We start from the raw sequence: 17,845 nt of genomic DNA, 5'->3' as shown, positions 1-17,845 counted from the left end.
TAAATCTCTATAATTTTCATGTCAAAGACATTAATGTCATAGTTCAGTCTCATTTGATTGTACCATGTAACATAAATGTTTTGTTGAGCAAGGGTCATCAATGATATGGCAGTTTTCAGATGTTCTACGACTATTAAATATTACATGTCCTTTATAATTAATTATCTCACATTCGTGATCCAAAAATTTTAAACCATGTTTATTATCACATATTTGAGATATGCCTAGAAGATTATGTTTTAGCCCTTTAATATATAAAACATTTTTCAAAGAGAGGTAAGTTGGGAAGTTGTACATTACCTTTGCCAATAATCTTGCAGTTACTTCCATCTCCGAATGTAACTGAGTCACCATCAAATTGGTTGATGTTTGATGGTATAGCTTTGTCATCTATCATGTGTCTAGAACATCCACTTTCCAAGTACCATTTTGAATGGTTATTTGCTTTGAAAGTTGTGTATATAACAAGACACGTAACCTTTGGAACCCATTTCATTATGGTTATATGTTTAGGAGGGTCTCTTACCTTTCACTATATTTGAGAGTTAGGATTTCTCCTGTTTATGTTTACACTATTCTTACTTGAGTTGGATTTTAATAGATCTTTGAGGAAGTCCATAATTTTATCAGCTAAATGAGGATTTCTATTTTATTTTCTTTGATATTTGTGGTAGTTGGCGTAGTTTTTTACATTAGAGGCTTGAAAGGGTTATACATTTTTGAAGTTATTCTTTTTGTAGTTTAACTCTTTTAGAGTTTCTGCTTTAGAGTTCGAGGGTCTCCTTTTACAAAAGTATGAGCAGAATCCTTAGATTTCAGAGAATTATTTCTAATATAACCCACTCCCGATATGTCACCACATCGCTAAAATGAGGTTAACAATTTTTCAACTTTCTGGTCACCTCGGGTATATTTTCATCTGTCCTTTGAACTCTGAAGGGAGGAAACTTCAAGTTTTATCATCTCATTTTCAGATTTAAGATTATGCACTTTAAAAAATTTTAAACTTAAGTCTAACTCAGTTTTTTAAAAACAATCAAAAGAATGAGATTTTCCTAAAATAACCTCTTCAAGTTCTAATTGTAATTTCACACCATTTTGGTTTTAAATTTTTAGTTTGTATGCAATCTTACAGCTTTCTTTGTGTAGGACATCATATGCAACTTGGAGATCATCTTCATTTTCAAAGTCACTTCTTGAGGTTTCATAATCAGACATTTCACAATCATCTGAAGAAGTAATTTTTGCCATAGTCATAAAGGCTTTCAAATCAATTGCATTTTTCTGGTCCGATTCGTCAATTTTTGAATTAGTTTCAAACTCTAATGATACATCCCAAGTAGCTATCATGCCTTTTCTTCTAGATTTATCCTTTTTAGGACATTTAGAAGCAAGATTCCCATATTCAGAATAGTTGAAGCATTGGATGTTTTTTGTTTTAAATTTCCAATAGTTTGAATTTGCTTTTCTTTTGTCAGATGGTTTTTAAAAATATGTTCTTTTCTTATTTTTGAAAATTCTATAGAATTTCTTTGCCAACATGGCCATATCGTCCTCATTTTCTTCAAGATCTGAATTTTCATTAGAATCTTTTGAATTGGATTTAGAATATTTAAGGGCAATGGACTTAATCTTAAGAGCTTTAAAATTCAACTCATAAGTTTGAAGAGATCCAATTGACTCCTCAACCTTCAAAGTATCGATAGCCCTAAATTCCTGTATAGCCATAACTTTCGAATTAAACCTATAAGGAAGTGATCGTAATATTTTTGCGCAAACTTTGCTTTTAGGGATTCCATCTCCAAGACCCCACATGGAATTGACTATGTCATTCAGTTTTGTATAGAAGTCTATAAAAGATTTATTTTCTACCATATGAAATTCCCCAAATTTGGTTACGAAGATTTAGATTTTAGATTTTTTGACAATGTTAGTTCCTTCATTTGTCATTGTAAGAATATTCCATTAGCCTTCTTTAATTCCATGGCCTCGAGTTTTCTAGTGAGATTAGCCAATTTAGCATTGATATCATCATCCTCTTTCAGAAGGTATAATTCACCCCTTTCCTTTGATTGAGTGGGCCTAGAAGTGGTGCTTGATTTTGGGTATGTGTCCCATGATTGTGTGTTTTCAGCAAGCTTATCAAAGTAGTCTCACACATTATCGACATTTTTATTCATGAATTCCCTATTGCACATTTTCTCGACCAATTGGCACATGGGAGATGTCAGTCCATCATAGAAAAAGTTCATGATGCACCATGTTTCAAAACCGTGCTGTGGGTATGAACTGACAAGATCCTTGAATCGCTCCCAACATTGGAAGAATGTTTCATCTTCCTGTTGAGCGAAAATCATGATCAACTTTCTAAGGTTGTTTGTCTTATGGTATGGAAAAATTTTCTTTATGAACTCCCTTCTCTTATCATTCCATCTACCAATAGATCGAGGATGTAATGAATGCAACTACATCTTAACTTTCTCTTTCAAATAAAAAGGAAAGAGTTTCAGCCTGACCGTGTCATCGGACACGTTTGGAAAGTATAAAGTGGCTATAATCTCATCAAACTCTTTCAAGTGTATATATGGATTTTCACATTCAAACTTATGAAATTTTGGAAGGAGTTGGATCACCCCTGGCTTGATATCCATGTGTTTCATATTTTCTGGAAAAACCATGCATGAGGGTGTACTCACCCCTGCCTGTTGTAAATAGTCTCATAAAGTATGAGGCGAGGATGCTTGATGCACCTCATTCTCATCTTGAACTTCCTTAACATGAGGTTGAGGTTGTCTTCCCGTTTGATTGACCGGTTGATTGACAGCCATAACCTCAATTAACTCTGACGATCTTGAGTGGTGTCTAATCCTGTGATGGATAGATAACCCCTCAACCAATCATCCTTCACTCAAAAGACGTCGAGTATTGTCACGGACCCACTTGGGTATGAAACACCCTTAGCCCTCTATTTCAAATTCTAACCTAAACCTAAAAGAAAGAAGAAGGAAATAGAGATCCAGAAATAGAAAGGGAGAGAATTAGAAAGAAGTTACCAAATTGGAAAGTTCTATGTTAGGATCCTGCAAAAGAAAAGAGAAAGTGAGTTAGTTTCTAAAAACAAATAAAATTCTAGAATTAGAAAGTTTCTAAAAACAACTAGAAAAGTTTCTAAACCTAGACTTAGAAAGATGAAAAAGGAAAGTTTCTAAACCTAGAAATAGGAAGCAAGGTTAGTTTCTAAAATAATTCAGAAAACCCTAATCCTAAAAATAGAAAATAAAAAAATTATAATCTTAAACTAATTCCAAACTAGTTAATCTCAGAAAAACGTAACCGTTAGTCACCAGCAATGGTGCCAAAAACTTGTTCACAACCCCAAGTATAGGGTCGCAATGTAGTAACAATCTTGGTGAGACTGAGGTCAAATCCACAGTGACTAATCTTGTGTCTATATTCTCAAAGTAATTAAAATCAAAACTAGGAAAAGATCAAAACCAAAATCAGGAAAGTAGGTAATAATTGTGAGATGATGAATTTAGAAACTTAAGAATGTAAAGGTGGGAACTAGGGTTTACAGGGATCCACTTGTAGCTATTAGGATGTTTCCTAATTTAATTCAAGGCACTCAGAATTAGAGTCATATCCTATTCAATTGGAAGATATTCAATAAGCTCATATCTGAACTTGCACTGACCTAATTCTCAACGAATGAAAGTCGTGAGGATTGGAAGTGATTCCATCACCTAACCATCATAGGAGACTTGTGAAGAATAGAAGGGATTCTATCACTCAGCCATGCCCAAGGGACGATGGAGAATAACAGGATTTCCTATTTTCACAAACTCCAAGCAGAAAAAGAAGATACTTCAAGCTATTGTAGATCTATTGTAATTTAAGTCACAACAAACCATTAAAAACTAAAAGTATTCCTTAAATATCAAACTAGAATCAAAGGAGTTCAGCAATAACAAGAATAAAACAAGAAAAACATCTCAACCATGCTACAAGCTTCACCCCTTAGCCTTAGTTAAGGGATTTAGCTAACTATAGACATAATTGGTGTCAAAACCTAGAAGAAAGCATTAAAAACTAAGAAGAAGGGAAGAAGAACTCTTGGGAAGCGGCTCCGCCCTTTTACTCTACTTCTCCAAACCCTAAATATCCTGAAAAGACATGGGAAACCCCTATTTATAAGCCAAGTTCCACAAAATCCCTAAATCAGATCAAATTTATGCAGTCCACGTAAACACTACGTAACCGGTTTGATGTCATTGAACACCCTTCAATGTCATCGAAGGGGTTTAAATCCGGAAATCGCGCCTTTTCTTCTTTCGCACTGCGTAAGTTTCTGTGTCATTAAACAGTCCTTTGATGTCATCGAGCGAAGCTTTCATCTATCAAGCAGGTCTTCGAGTCATCGAGAAGATCTCTAAAATAGTTTAGCTAGTTGCTTTAATTTCTTCAATAAATTCGATGTCACAGAGCAGACTTCGATGTCATCGAGCAACTTCTTTCGAGTCATTGAACATGTTTTCAATTGATCAAGAAAAACACCCAATATGTCCAACAACCAACTCAATTTTTCCTCATAAATTAGATGTCATCGACCAGTGTTCGATGTCATCAAACGGATTTTCGATGTCATCGAACAGTTCTCGATAGCACAGTCTTTGTGATTTTTACATTTTTTCTTTCAACTTCCTTCCTTCTTCACTTGGTTTTCTAGGATCTTGGGGTCTTGAAATCTTCAATCTTGGTCTCTAAAGATCCATTATTTGCTTTGGCAATTCTTGAGCACTAAATCCATGCTTTTAGCATTCTTTTCAATCCAAGCTCTTAAATTCACCTTACAACACAAACGCATATAAAACATACCATTAAGTCATATTATGTTTGTAAAATCAACAAATAAATGGGGGATAATATGCAATATTTAACCCTCAATAAGTTGTTGATCGAACTGAGCTGAGCTAGCCAGTCAAGCTCGAGGATCGAGCCGAGCTAAGGTCAGTTAGTGGCCGAGCAGAGTCGAGCTAAGGATAACTCGATTCAGTTCGACTCGATGTACACCCCTAGTTATAATTGAGATACAATCCAAATCTTACAAGTCCATAGAGACTAGACATATTGCTCTCCAATTGACTACTCATCTTTCGGGTACCACCCATTACTATCCATTGTACATAATGATCATATTGTAACTTTAAGCTAGTAATCTTAAGCTTTAAAAAGCTAAACTGATACCTTTATTAGATAAGGCTAGCACTACATAGCATGAGCACTACATGCATTACATGACAACTCACTGATCTTTATTTTAGAATTAATGATTATCTCATTGGAATACAATTAAGGGTTGTATTGTACCAGACTTTAAATGCATATGAATCTTCAGAAATTAAATAACACTTGGTCTTCTTATCTCTTATCTCTTGTATGTTGATGAATTCTTTATGAATACTAGTGAAAGATCCCAAATTAAACATCATGTGATCCACGTGTCAATAAAAAAAATCAAGCTAATAGGCCCAACACTTAAAAGGTTTTGATAGGCTTTTAAAAGGTTTTCAACCATTGAAGTTTTGTTTTAACCTTTAAAAGTATTTTGATTGCACTTGATGATAATTAGATGGTATAAATATGATAGACATTAACCTGCATGGGCATAGGGTCATTGGTGGATGTTTGTGGTGGTGAAAAATTAAATAAGATGTATATGTATAGATAAGGTAGGTTTAAAGGATTCAAATAATGTGGGGCATATGGAAAATTATAGGTTTTTAGAGTACCTTAAATGGCACAAACCTCAAACACCAATCCCTTAAAAATAAATCTTATCTCCATGAGAGAGAGAGAGAGAGAAAGAGAGAGAGAGAGAGAGAGAGAGAGAGAGAGAGCCCTAGTATGGAGAGCTTGGACACCCACCTCCAAGCTTAACTTTGAGAGAGGAGAGGGGAAATGCAAGTGAGAGAGATTTTTATATCATCTCTTTGTCTCAATAACACGTTGTTAGTGCACTTATTTTACACCCGACTTGTCAATCACATGAGTCATTGTGTCATGTTAGTTGGTTGAGCCCTTGGAAAATGAAGACCGAAGACACAAGAGAAGATCAAGCACAAAGGGACTTCGAACAGGTAAAAGTAATACCTAGGTGACCCTAGCCGAAGACCAAAAACAACAAACCACAAACCCTTAAATAATCTCAGAGACCAAAATTGTAAACATCTCAGTGATCATCACATGTAAATTAAGAACGTAAAAGATGCACTGCCACATTGTCTCAATAGGTTTTAAGTTGCTGGAACTAGTAAAGAATTTCAGCAAACTTCAATCCCACCGAAGGTCCTTTCGGTCCCATCGAAATAGACCAAAATAGGTCAACAATAAAAGGAGGAAATTTTGGTTGGACTCGGTCTCACTGAATGTGAATTTCGGTGTGATTGAAATTCTATTAAGTCCCACCGAAATTTACCACAACTGGACAATGACAAAATTGGCAAATTTGGTCCTGGCTTCGGTTGGACTCCGTCTGACCGAAGAAGAAGTTTAGTCCCACCAAAATCATCCTTCAGTCTAACCAAAATAGGCCAAAATTGTCCAAGAAGCTTTGGTCAAAATTCGATCCTACCAAACCATAATTCGGTACGAACGAATGTAGTTCGATGCGACCAAAGACCTCCTTGATGGAACTAAAATATTGCTAATAAAGATCCATTGGGACTTTTTCCTTATAAATATTGCATCTAGATCTTTACAGAAATGATGAATTTTGGCATTTTATAGAGACTCTAGTGCATCCCAAGCCCGACCAAACATCTTAAACTCTATCTCAATGATATTAATGCACTATTCTTGGTGATTCTTCACTCAAAATAAGCATTCAAGCTTCTATTTAAGAAAAACATGATCTCATACCTTCTATAGAGTATTGAGACCAAGCCTATATGTATATCTATAGTCTCAATCATACTCTAGAGTGTCGATTAGTTGAATCCCCTAGGAAAAATAACTTTCCATTAGTTTTAGGAGATTCAACTCACTCTCATCACATTGGTCATCTTAAAGAAGCATCAAATGCAAGGAGATTGATCATGGAGTGAAGCCTTGGTAAAGCAGCAACAACATGATCGGGGAAATATTAGGGAGCTTATTGAAGCACAAAAGAGTGGAGATCAAGCAGTCTATTGAGGCGTATTAAAAGGGACTCAATCTAACAAGTATCATGTGTAAGAGTCCATGTTTATAGTCCTTCCTTATGTAGGTTGGAGTGCAAGAGTTTGTGTCTAAACTCACTTAGGTTTTTTCGTTGGACCTTAAATCTTCCGTAGAGCCTAAACCCGTGGTTCTTCCATAGGACCTTGGCTCTTTCGTAGGTCCTAAACTTGTGGTTCTTGTATAGGACCTAGGTTGTTGGTTAGTCGAAAGAAAAACCAACTGAAGTCCTTTTGTATGCCTCTGGCAAGAGAATATGTTTCAAGTTCTTGTATAGGACCATCGCTCTTGTGTAAGGCATAAAGAGTTGAGTGCTTAGGTAGGACCCTTATTCTTGTGTAGGACATAAAATTAGAGTCCTTGTGTAGGGCTATAAAGGTTGGAGGTGAATCTGATTTAAAACCTTCGATAGTGAAATTTGGTACACTCATGGGTTAAGTGCGTCTGATGGGGGTGGAGTAGGCAAGTAGCTGAACCACTATACATGCTTGTGTTTGGGATTGATTATATTTGTGTATATGTTTAATTATGTTAATGTGGTGAATGTTTGAATTATTAATGCCTAGTTAGATGCATGCTTAAGTTGATAAGTAACACATCTCATGCACACCTGTTCATTATCTGTTTATAGGCTAGTTACTTAACTTGCATACTTTTGTAGCCTATGTGATTAGACCCTCTCTTGGTTTGAAAGTCTTAGAGTTACATTGCCTTACATAGTTTAATTGCTTATTAGTTTAAGTTAAGCTTTATTGCTTTTAAATTGGCATAAATTTTAAATTGGTCCTAATTACCCCCCTCTAGGACTTAGCCTACATTCTCTAGCTCTTCCATACTTCCCTACTTAACACATTGCGACACGAAATTCATAATTTCAATTATCATCAAAGCAGGTAGCTCTTGAAGGGTGTAACTGCCTTGAATTGATCCAATGAGGTTAAGAATATTGTTTAACTAAGAGGGTAGTACGTCACACGACCACCATACTTTGACAGGTCTAATTACGCCTATTGGAAGGCCAGGATGAAGATATTTCTAATGTCCTTGCACCATTTAGTTTGGACACATATGTAGGAAAATTCTTAAATACTTGGCGGATAGGTTCACTCCTAAGGTAACCTCTATAGAAAACTGTAGGAACATAGATGAAATGAAAGTAGAAGAACTTATAGGTTCCTTACAAACATTTAAACTATACTTCAAAACCCCCTCTAAAGATAAAAAACTAGCCATCCTCAAAACATCAAATAGGCATTCACATAAACATAAAGAAATCAAATTAAAAATTGATAGCGATGAAGAGGATGAATAGGAATTAGCTAAAACACTTAAGGCCTGTTTCATTTTCCAGTGCACTGGTAAATACTAGGTAAAAGAGTAATAATTATTTCCTTGTGTATTTCCAAGGCACCTGATTTGACTACTTACTTTTTTGACATGGTAACTGAAAACAATATATATGGGTCCCACTGTGATGCATTTTGCTTATCCACACCGTTCATCCATTATGCCTTTTGAATTTATTATATGAGCAAAGAAATGAGGTATATCCGAAACTCAAGTGGACCACACCATACGAAAACAGAATCGAATACTTACCATTAAAAACTTTGTGAGGCCATTGTTTCTTTTGGTGTGGGCCACCTGAGTGTTGGATCATCCTCATTTTTTGGCTCATGCCTCAAAATATTGTGGTAAAACATATGGATGGAATTGATATACCATATACATTACCTTGAGGTTTAAAAATTTTAAATAGCTATTTGAACCGATTCCCAATGCAGAAGTTTCCCTAGATTTTCAAACGGATCAAATGGTAATAATTACCCATTTCCTGGGTATTTACCCAAACTCTTGGAAATCAAACACGCCCTTAAGAAATTTCTCAAATTTACTAGACGGAAGAGTTGTGATAAGAAGGACGAGAAGGTGGGAAAGCATAAAGATAAATCCACCAAACCATATAAACCAATTCAATGTTACAACTGTGGAGATTATGGACATATTGCCCCTGATTGAACTAGTAAAAAGAAATTCAAAGGCAAGGTAATGGCAGTAACATGGGATGATACGGAGGAGTCCGATTCCACTCAATATGACTCCTCTAGTGTGGAAGACTTGAGCAACATGCGTATTTTATCGACTCATGTCACACCATCCCTCCCTAAAAATTCGGGAGATCATAATTCCATAAATAGGTGACCCAAGGAGGTCCCTTTAGGCTGAAAATGTAAAATCTAAGGATTAATCGTTACATTTGAGCTAATTGATAAATTTGAGGATTTTGGCCTCATAGTTATTTTATATATTTTTTTTCTTTTCTAAGGACATTAGATATCCCAAATTATGAGGGAACCAAATTCCCAAATTAAATAACAAAAATTTATGTATTGGTAAATATATTATGCAAAATGGGAAAATTTTCATATTTCACGGAAGTTCGGTGCGACCGAAATCGAGCCAAACAGAATAGTTTAAAAATTGGGATATTTCAGTGCGACCAAAATCGAACTGAGAGCGATGTTTAAATAGCCACATTGCCCATTTCATTCTATTAGAGGAAACTTTTTCCTTCCCTCAAAACTCTTCTTCCCATTTTGGCTGGAGACCTTCGCAACCAAACCGACCAAAATCCCTTGAGTCATCCTCGGCATCTCAGGTATTCTATTGCAAAATCCCCCAAGAGTTTGTTTTCCTTTTTTAGGATGAGCATTTTACTCTCATTCATCTCTAAAATGGGTAATCCAGAGCCATCACCTCCCCGGTAGGGGCGCACAAAGAAAATGTACGACAATAGCGCCTCCTCTGGGATTAGAGTCAAACAATGTGCTCCAAAAAGATGAAGAACCTCTTCACAACACCCAAGACCTACATCTTTCTCAAACCCTAGCTCATCCACAATAATACCCTCTCCCCCTCTGAGTCCAGTTGTTGTTAGGTTCGCACAACAAAAAATCACATGCAAAAGAAACATAAATATAGGTTCTCTTAAAAGGTTCAATGTCCATGAAATTCTTTCTCATCATGGATGGCTCTCCATTTTGTCGTTTGGGCATCCCATAAATGAAAATTTGGCTCGATCCTTCCTCTCGCATTGCACACAACTAGGTTTGATAACTCAATGGGGTTTGAAGTTAAATACCGTGGTCGGGTGGTTAAGATTACACCCTCTCGCATATCATCACTCATTAGGGTACTGTTATGTCCCGAACAACCCGCTGAACTATATTTATCTACGCAAGACAAATGGGTTATTTGGACCAAATTTCTATACAACGGACAAAATATACCTTGGAGCCATGGAAATGCAGTTCGAGCCACCAACATGTCTCATGACTACCGGATTCTTCATCTCCTCTATGTGTCAAATTTTTATCCTCAGTCCAACAACCACACTGAGCTCACACCATTCATGGACGAGACCATATATAACATTGGGAAAGGGGAATTATTGTTCCTATCCATAATAATATACGATCAACTTGTCTCCACCTTCTAATCAAACTCCACCAGGATACCTTTTGGGTGTTTACTATGCCAATTAGCCCTCTTGTATGGGCTTTAAAGAACCTACTAGCACATCCATTTCTTCTAAGAAGTTCAATGCGCAAAGTATTCACAAGATGAACCTACAAGCGCTTGCATCCCCTGGACAAGAAGAGGATGATATTCCCGATGTGGCTGCAGACATGGCTGAGCCCACTTGTGATGCACCATCAGCCGCACCTGATCGCACGTCAGCACCCACACCTCAGGAAGACCTTTTTAAATCAAGGACCAACAGGGACATTTCCTGGAGTGGCAGTCTCAATTAGAGCAAGTGGTCCAGACCATGGGGGAAGCGATTCATTCATTGCAGCGCATAGTGTAAAGGATTGCAGTGAATTTATCATGTTATTCCTGTTTTCATTGATATTTCATTTGAATGACCATTCTTATCATGCTCTATGAGTTTAATGTTTTCATGCATCCCTAACCCTTGTTACTATAGGCTTTATAATTGCAAATTCTTGACTAATGGAGTTGGATCATATGTGATCTTTATTGTATTAAAAAAAAAAAACTAACCCTTTGTTAAATATTAACAAAAATGGGGAGAAAGATCAAGCCCAACAAAACATGTATTCCCTTGTGTAGGGTTTGTTCATTGTTGCGGCTTTGATCAGGGAAGTAATTATGAGGGAACATTGCTAGTGTAATAGTGTTACATGTCTTAGTGTATCGAGTTGTAAATTATTTATATTTGACATGTAATATCTTTAGTTGTTTTGGTATATCATTGGTATGGACCCTGACTTAGTCTTAGGTTAGGTTTTTATCATGTAATTGACAAAGGGGAAGATTGTTAGTGCACTTATTTGCACTCGGTTTGTCAATCATGTGATTTATTGTGTCATGTTAGTCATTTGAGCCCTTGAAAAATGAAGACCAGAGATATAAGCAAAGATGAAACACCAAGGGACTTCGAACAGGTAAAACTAATACCTAGGTGACCCTAACCAAAGACCAAAAACAACAAACCACAAACCCTTAGATGATCTTAGATACCTAAATTATAAACATCTTAGTTATCATCACATGTAAATTAAGAGTCTAGAAGATGCACTACCACATTGACTCCATGAAGTTTAAGTTGTTGAAACAAGTAAAGAATTTCAACAAACTTCGGTCCCACCGAAGGTCCTTTCGGTCCCACTGAAACTGACCAAAATAGGTCAGGAACAAAAGGAGGAAATTTGGTTGGACTCAGTCCCACCAAAGGTGAATTTCAGTCTGACTGAAATTCTCTTCGGTCCCACCAAAATCTTCATTCGGTCGGACCAAAATAGACCAGAACTATCCAGCAAGCTTTGGTCAAAATTCGGTCTGACTAAACCATAATTCATTCTGAACGAAAGTAGTTCAGTGCGACCAAAGACCACCTCAGTGGAACCGCAATATAGTCGTTAAAGATCCGTTGAGACATTTTTCTTATAAAAATAACATCCGGATCTTTATGGAAATTATGGATTTTGGAATTTTAGAAACTCTAGTGCATCCTATGCCTAACTAAATATCTTAGACTCTATCTCAATGAGATTCAAGCTCCCTTCTTACTAATTCTTCACTCAAACAAGCATTCCAAGCTTCTATTCAAGAAGAACATGATTTCATGCCTTCTTTAGAGTATTTAGACAAAGCTTATAGGTATATCTATAATCTCTATTATACTCTAAAGTGTTCATTAGTTGAATCCCCTAGGAAAAACTATTTCTCATTAGTTGTAGGAGATTCAACCCACTCCCATCACCTTGGTCATCTTAAAGAACCATCAAATGCAAGGAGATTGATCGTGGAGTTAAAGCCTTGGTGAAGCAGCAAAAACATGATTGGGGGAGAATCAAGGAGCTGATTGAAGTTCGAAAGAGCAGAGATCAAGAAACCCATTGAGGCGCATCAAAAGGGACTCAATCTGACAAGTAAGTGTCATGTGTAAGAGTCCATATATGTATTCCTTCCTTGTGTAGGTGGGAGTGCACGAGTTTGTGTCCAAACTCACCAAGGTTCTTCCATAAGACCTTTGCTCTTCTGTAGGGCCTAAACCTGTGGTTCTTGCGTAGGACTTAGGTTGTTGGTTGGTCGAGAGAAAAACCAACTGAAGTCCTTTCGTAGGCCTTCGAAGGGAGAATACGTTTCAGGTTCTTGTGTAGGACCTTTGCTCTTGTGTAGGGCACAAAGAGTTGGGTGCTTAGGTGGGACTCTTAATCTTGTGCAGGGCATAAACTTAGAGTCCTTGTGTAAGGCCGTAAAGGTTAGAGGTGAACCTAATTTTAAACCTTCGATAGTGAAATTTGTTACACTCATGGGTTGAGTGCGTTGACCAGGAGTGGAGTAGATAAGTAACTGAACTACTATACATACTTGTGTTTGAGATTGATTATTTTGTGCATATGTAAAATTATGTTAATATGGTGAATGTAGTTAGATGTATGCTTAAGTTGATAGGTAGCACATCCCACACACAACTGTTCATATCTCTTTATAGGCTAGTTGTTTAACTTACACATATTTTGTAGCCTATGTGATTGGACCCTCTATTAGATTGGAAGCCTTATAGTTACATTGCCTCACTTAGTTTAATTGTTAATTCATTTATGTTATGCATTGTTGTTTTTAAATTGGTATAAATTTTAAGTTGGTCCTAATCACCCCCCTCCTCCTCTAGTACTTAGCCTTCATTCTCTATCTCTGCTATACTTCCGCACTTAACGCATTTCGGCACGAAAACCACAATTTTCCACATGATGTGTGAAGTTCACAAGGCATCGATGTGTGTCTCCTACATCCCTACATTGTGGGCTAACATGAGAAGCATTTACTCTCCTTCATTTAGGATAGACCTAGGATAGACTTCCTATGTTCAAAGATCAAGATTAATATGGTTCTAGTTTTTACACCATGTACATTCATTTAGGTAAGATCTAAACTAATAATCATAAGATTTGAGATTTAAAAAATCTAAGGTTATCAAAGGCGGGGATCATCGAGTTAATTAATGAATCTTAGAATTTAAAAAACCTAAATTTTGTTGTGTTTTCAAAATGTACTAGCACTCAACAATAACCAAAGTACAGGGATCAAGGGCCAGCAATAACAACAATTGTGGCCAATGGATGATGATAATGAGTGATCAATGATGACATAATCAACATTTTGGCAATCAACAATCAAAATTGAGTTGTAGAAAAAATGGTATAGATCGAACCAAAGATGCTAAGGATCGCAAAGGAATGAAATGTGAGTTTTTATTTTTTAAAGTTTGATCAAAGGTATAATATTTCAATTTGACGTGTAGACCTTCACCATCAATTATTGCCAAAAGCTCAATGTACTACAAAGACAGGTCATCATGGTGGGCCACTATCATTCGAAACTTGAGGAGGAGTTTGATTTTTCAAGTGTGGGGATCTTATGTGGAATAAGTTAAGGGAAATTACACGGGTGGTGAAGATTGAGAGAAATTAGGCCATATTAGCCAAGATGGAGTAGGAAAAAAAGAAAGGAATAGCACGCATTATAGCTTCCGATAAGCATAACTAAATCTATTTTGTACATATAATATCTCATTGGAAAGTAATCGATAGGCTCAACATGCCAACCAGTGGAAAAGGTCATTATGCTCAAACGTCATTCCAAAAATAAGTTGCTATACAGTTAATTTTGAGTTTTAGTTTGAAATTTATTATTTTTAGTAAGTTTTTTTTTTTTCTACTATTTAAAGGATGTTTATGAGTTTCAATAGTACTATAATAGTTTAAAGTCCTTTCTTAAAGTTATGAAAAAAGTTTGAGTAAGTTTAAATGATGTTTATTTTTAAATAAAATTATTATTATTTAAATAGTTTACTAATTTTGAGAAGTTGTAGAATTAGAGTTTATGGTTTATCCAAGTTATGTGAAAGGACTTTGGAAACAAACTTTCATCAATAATATTAATTTTCTCTCCTTTTTCTTTTTTTCATGTTTCTCTCTTTATGAATTCAAGGGTTATTCTTGAGAATAAGGCAATGATCTCTTTCCTTTGTCTACCCCAACTATGTTAGCACTTTGAATTATCCAAATCTCCTAGGGGGCCATGATTTGGACGTTTTGGATTGAGCTATGCATACAATTGATACTTGCCTTGTAGGTGGGTGCATGTGTATAATATCCATAGTTTAGTAAAGTATTATGATATAAATTCTCCTTAGTAGAAAATTGGATTTGGACTGCGATTAGATTAACACATGCCTGACTGCATGTGATTGTCGGGGCCACCTCTTATATCCAATCGAATCTTTTTATGTGTGTGTATGGGGGCATATAATGATATTACACTAGATAGAATCGGGGCTTGGGATTCAAACCTGTTAACTACTCTTATGCTAAAAGAACACTAATACCAGAACTAGAAAGTTGAACATTAAATTTTCGTATCCAACAGACTACATTTATCTTCTTGCACATGGGGGTGTGATGTAGCAATATTTGGGTGCAAAACTTATCTCACCTTTGATTTAGGACGCGGATTGTGTCCTGCCCCCACAGGGACGGTAATTCGTCCGGGTAGGGCTCTGTGGGGCCCAAAGTGATGTAATTGTTTTATCGACGTCATTCATCAATTTTCTCAAATCATTTTAAGGTATGATCCTAAAAATGAAGCAGGTTTACATCTCCAGTGGACCACACAAGAGGAAGATGCAATGATAATGACACCCACCATTGAAACCTATCTAAGGGCCACCGTGATGTTTTTTGACCATCCATCCTATTCATAACATCATGTAGATGTGGATGAAGTGAAAACATAAATATCAGTTTGATTCAAAACTTCTCCAGCTCCTAAGAAGTTTTTATTGGTGGAAGTTCGATCCCCACTTTGTGGTCCACTTTCACCACCCCAAGTATAGGGTCGCAATGTAGTAATAATCTCAGTAAAACCGAGGTCGAATCCACAAGGACTGAACCTTGTTCATAATATGAGAGTAACTAGAACTAGAACTACAAGAAGATGTAAACTAAATCAGAAGAATTCAAGAGAATAATGGTGAGTTATTAAACTGAAACTTGTAAAATTCAAAGGTGGGAAACTAGAGTTTCCAAGGATCCACTTGTAGAGATCAGGGAGATCTACGCTTGATTCAAGAACACAATTGGAATCAGAGTCCTATCTTCATCTAGTTGGACGATAATTAAAATTCAATTATGAACTTCCTTTGATCCAGTTCTCAAGAGATGAGAGGTATGAGAACTAGAATTGATTCCATCATAGAACCATGCCCATGAGGAAAAGCAAACAATGGAATTTAATTAATCCTCAACCTATCTAAGAGAGTTATGAACGTTAAGAAGGGTTCCATCATCTAACCATGTCCATAAGACGATGGTGAACAACAGAATTCCCAAATTCACAATCCCTATAATGAAAAGAACATACTCAAAGCTATCGCAGATCTATTGTAATTTAAGTCACAACAAACCATTTAAAACTAAAAGTATTTCTCATAATCATACCATAATCAAAGTTCGTTCAACGTAAACATGAATCAAAGCCGTAGAAAACACCCCATCATGCTACAAGCTTCACCTCTTAGCCCTAGCCAAAGGGTTTAGCCTCTCATAATCATGATCAAGCTAAAAATCTCTTAAAAATAACATCAAAGGAAAAAACTATTAATGAGGAAGAAAAACTCTGTGGCAGTTGTCCGCTCCTCGTCGTCATCGTCGTCCTCCTCCTCTCTCTCTCTCTCTCGTCCGTTTCTCACGTCTGATCCCCTTTCTTTTTATTGCCTTGTTGTAGGTCAGCTGGAAGTCTGCAATGTGTGCGTAGCCCTACGCAACAGGAAAGTTGGAAACGTCTAGCGAAGTCCCGTTTTGCGCAGCCATCTGGACAGACGTGAGAGTGATGGATCATCATCAATCCGATCAAGAAATTTTAGTGTGGCCCACCTCATCCAACAATTGAGATTCTAGGTAGTTTTGGATCATCATCTGATGGCCCTGGTCCACGAATTTGCGGCTAGTGCAATCCCTCAAGTGAGTCTTTATGCAGCAGAACTACCGTGTTTTGTAAAAATGGAAATTGATGGGATTTTTTCACAGAGAAAAAGTCGGTGAGCTGTTTAACCATTTCGGATGACATGGCCATGACCTGATCTCCCTCTTTCTTGATTTGGATGGCCTGAATTGACGGAAATCTCTAGGTGTTGGTTGCTCTGCATGCGGAAGTCGGACTGTTTCTGTTTCCTTTCTATTTAGATGGTAGAGGAAGTGGCCAGAGATCGTTCATCTTCTTGATTTGATTTAGGATTGAAATGGTTTAGGGTGTGGTCGAAATAGGCCCATGGATCTGATGAGCGGTTTCGATCATCATGAATGATGATGGAAGTGAGCTAGATCACGTCCCAATGGATAGTTTGTGTTTAAAACGCCCAATGTTGAGAAACAGGGAGAGAGGTCTCTATCTTTCTTTGGAAAGTGCGGGTCAAACAGCGTTTGACCGGTCAACTGGCATGGTACACTGCGAATGAACTCTCGTTGTGTATACCAGCCACGTGAAGTGGGGCCCACCTTGATGTTTCAGGCTAATCCCCTCTGTTCAATCACTTTCTCTTCTCATCTGAGGGGTTAGGCCCAAAGTTGAGGCATTTCAAAGGTCAGGTGGCCCCAATATCGATGGTTATTATCTGATTTTGCCCATCGGGTTACTTATATGCTGATCCTATGGATGAAATTTGGCATGAACGGCTAATTTATGATCCCCAGGCATGTTATGAAATTTCATGCTAATTAGATGGCGAGAATTTATGATCTGGAATTCAGGATGATTTTCAGGCTCCTTATCTTCAATTCTTTAATTTCCTTGGATCTTTGGCTGTGCATTCTTCAATCCCAGTCTCCTAAAATCCATCCCTTGCCTTGGTGATTCTTGAGCATCAAATTCATGCCTTTAGCACCCTTTTAAGTCCAAGCTCTTAAATTCACCTTATAACAAAAACATGATTAAAATAGAATGTTAAACATTATCGTGTTCATAAAACCAAGTAATAATTGGAGTCTAATATGCAATATTTGACCCTCAACACAATCCCCAACCAACATTTTGCTAGTCC

General features: G+C 36.8%; 1 non-coding gene across 1 annotated transcript; it reads left to right on the top strand.

The window, feature by feature from the left end:
• The first annotated feature begins 2,268 nt into the window (after positions 1-2,268).
• Positions 2,269-2,375, top strand: LOC131241793 (small nucleolar RNA R71). The gene has a single exon (XR_009169359.1). It is a non-coding gene; the product is annotated as a small nucleolar RNA R71 (small nucleolar RNA).
• Positions 2,376-17,845: the final 15,470 nt, after the last annotated feature.

The sequence above is a fragment of the Magnolia sinica genome, chromosome 3 (genome assembly GCF_029962835.1).
Source record: "Magnolia sinica isolate HGM2019 chromosome 3, MsV1, whole genome shotgun sequence".
In the NCBI taxonomy this organism is placed as follows: domain Eukaryota; kingdom Viridiplantae; phylum Streptophyta; class Magnoliopsida; order Magnoliales; family Magnoliaceae; genus Magnolia; species Magnolia sinica.
This window is presented reverse-complemented; position numbering and strand designations above follow the sequence as displayed.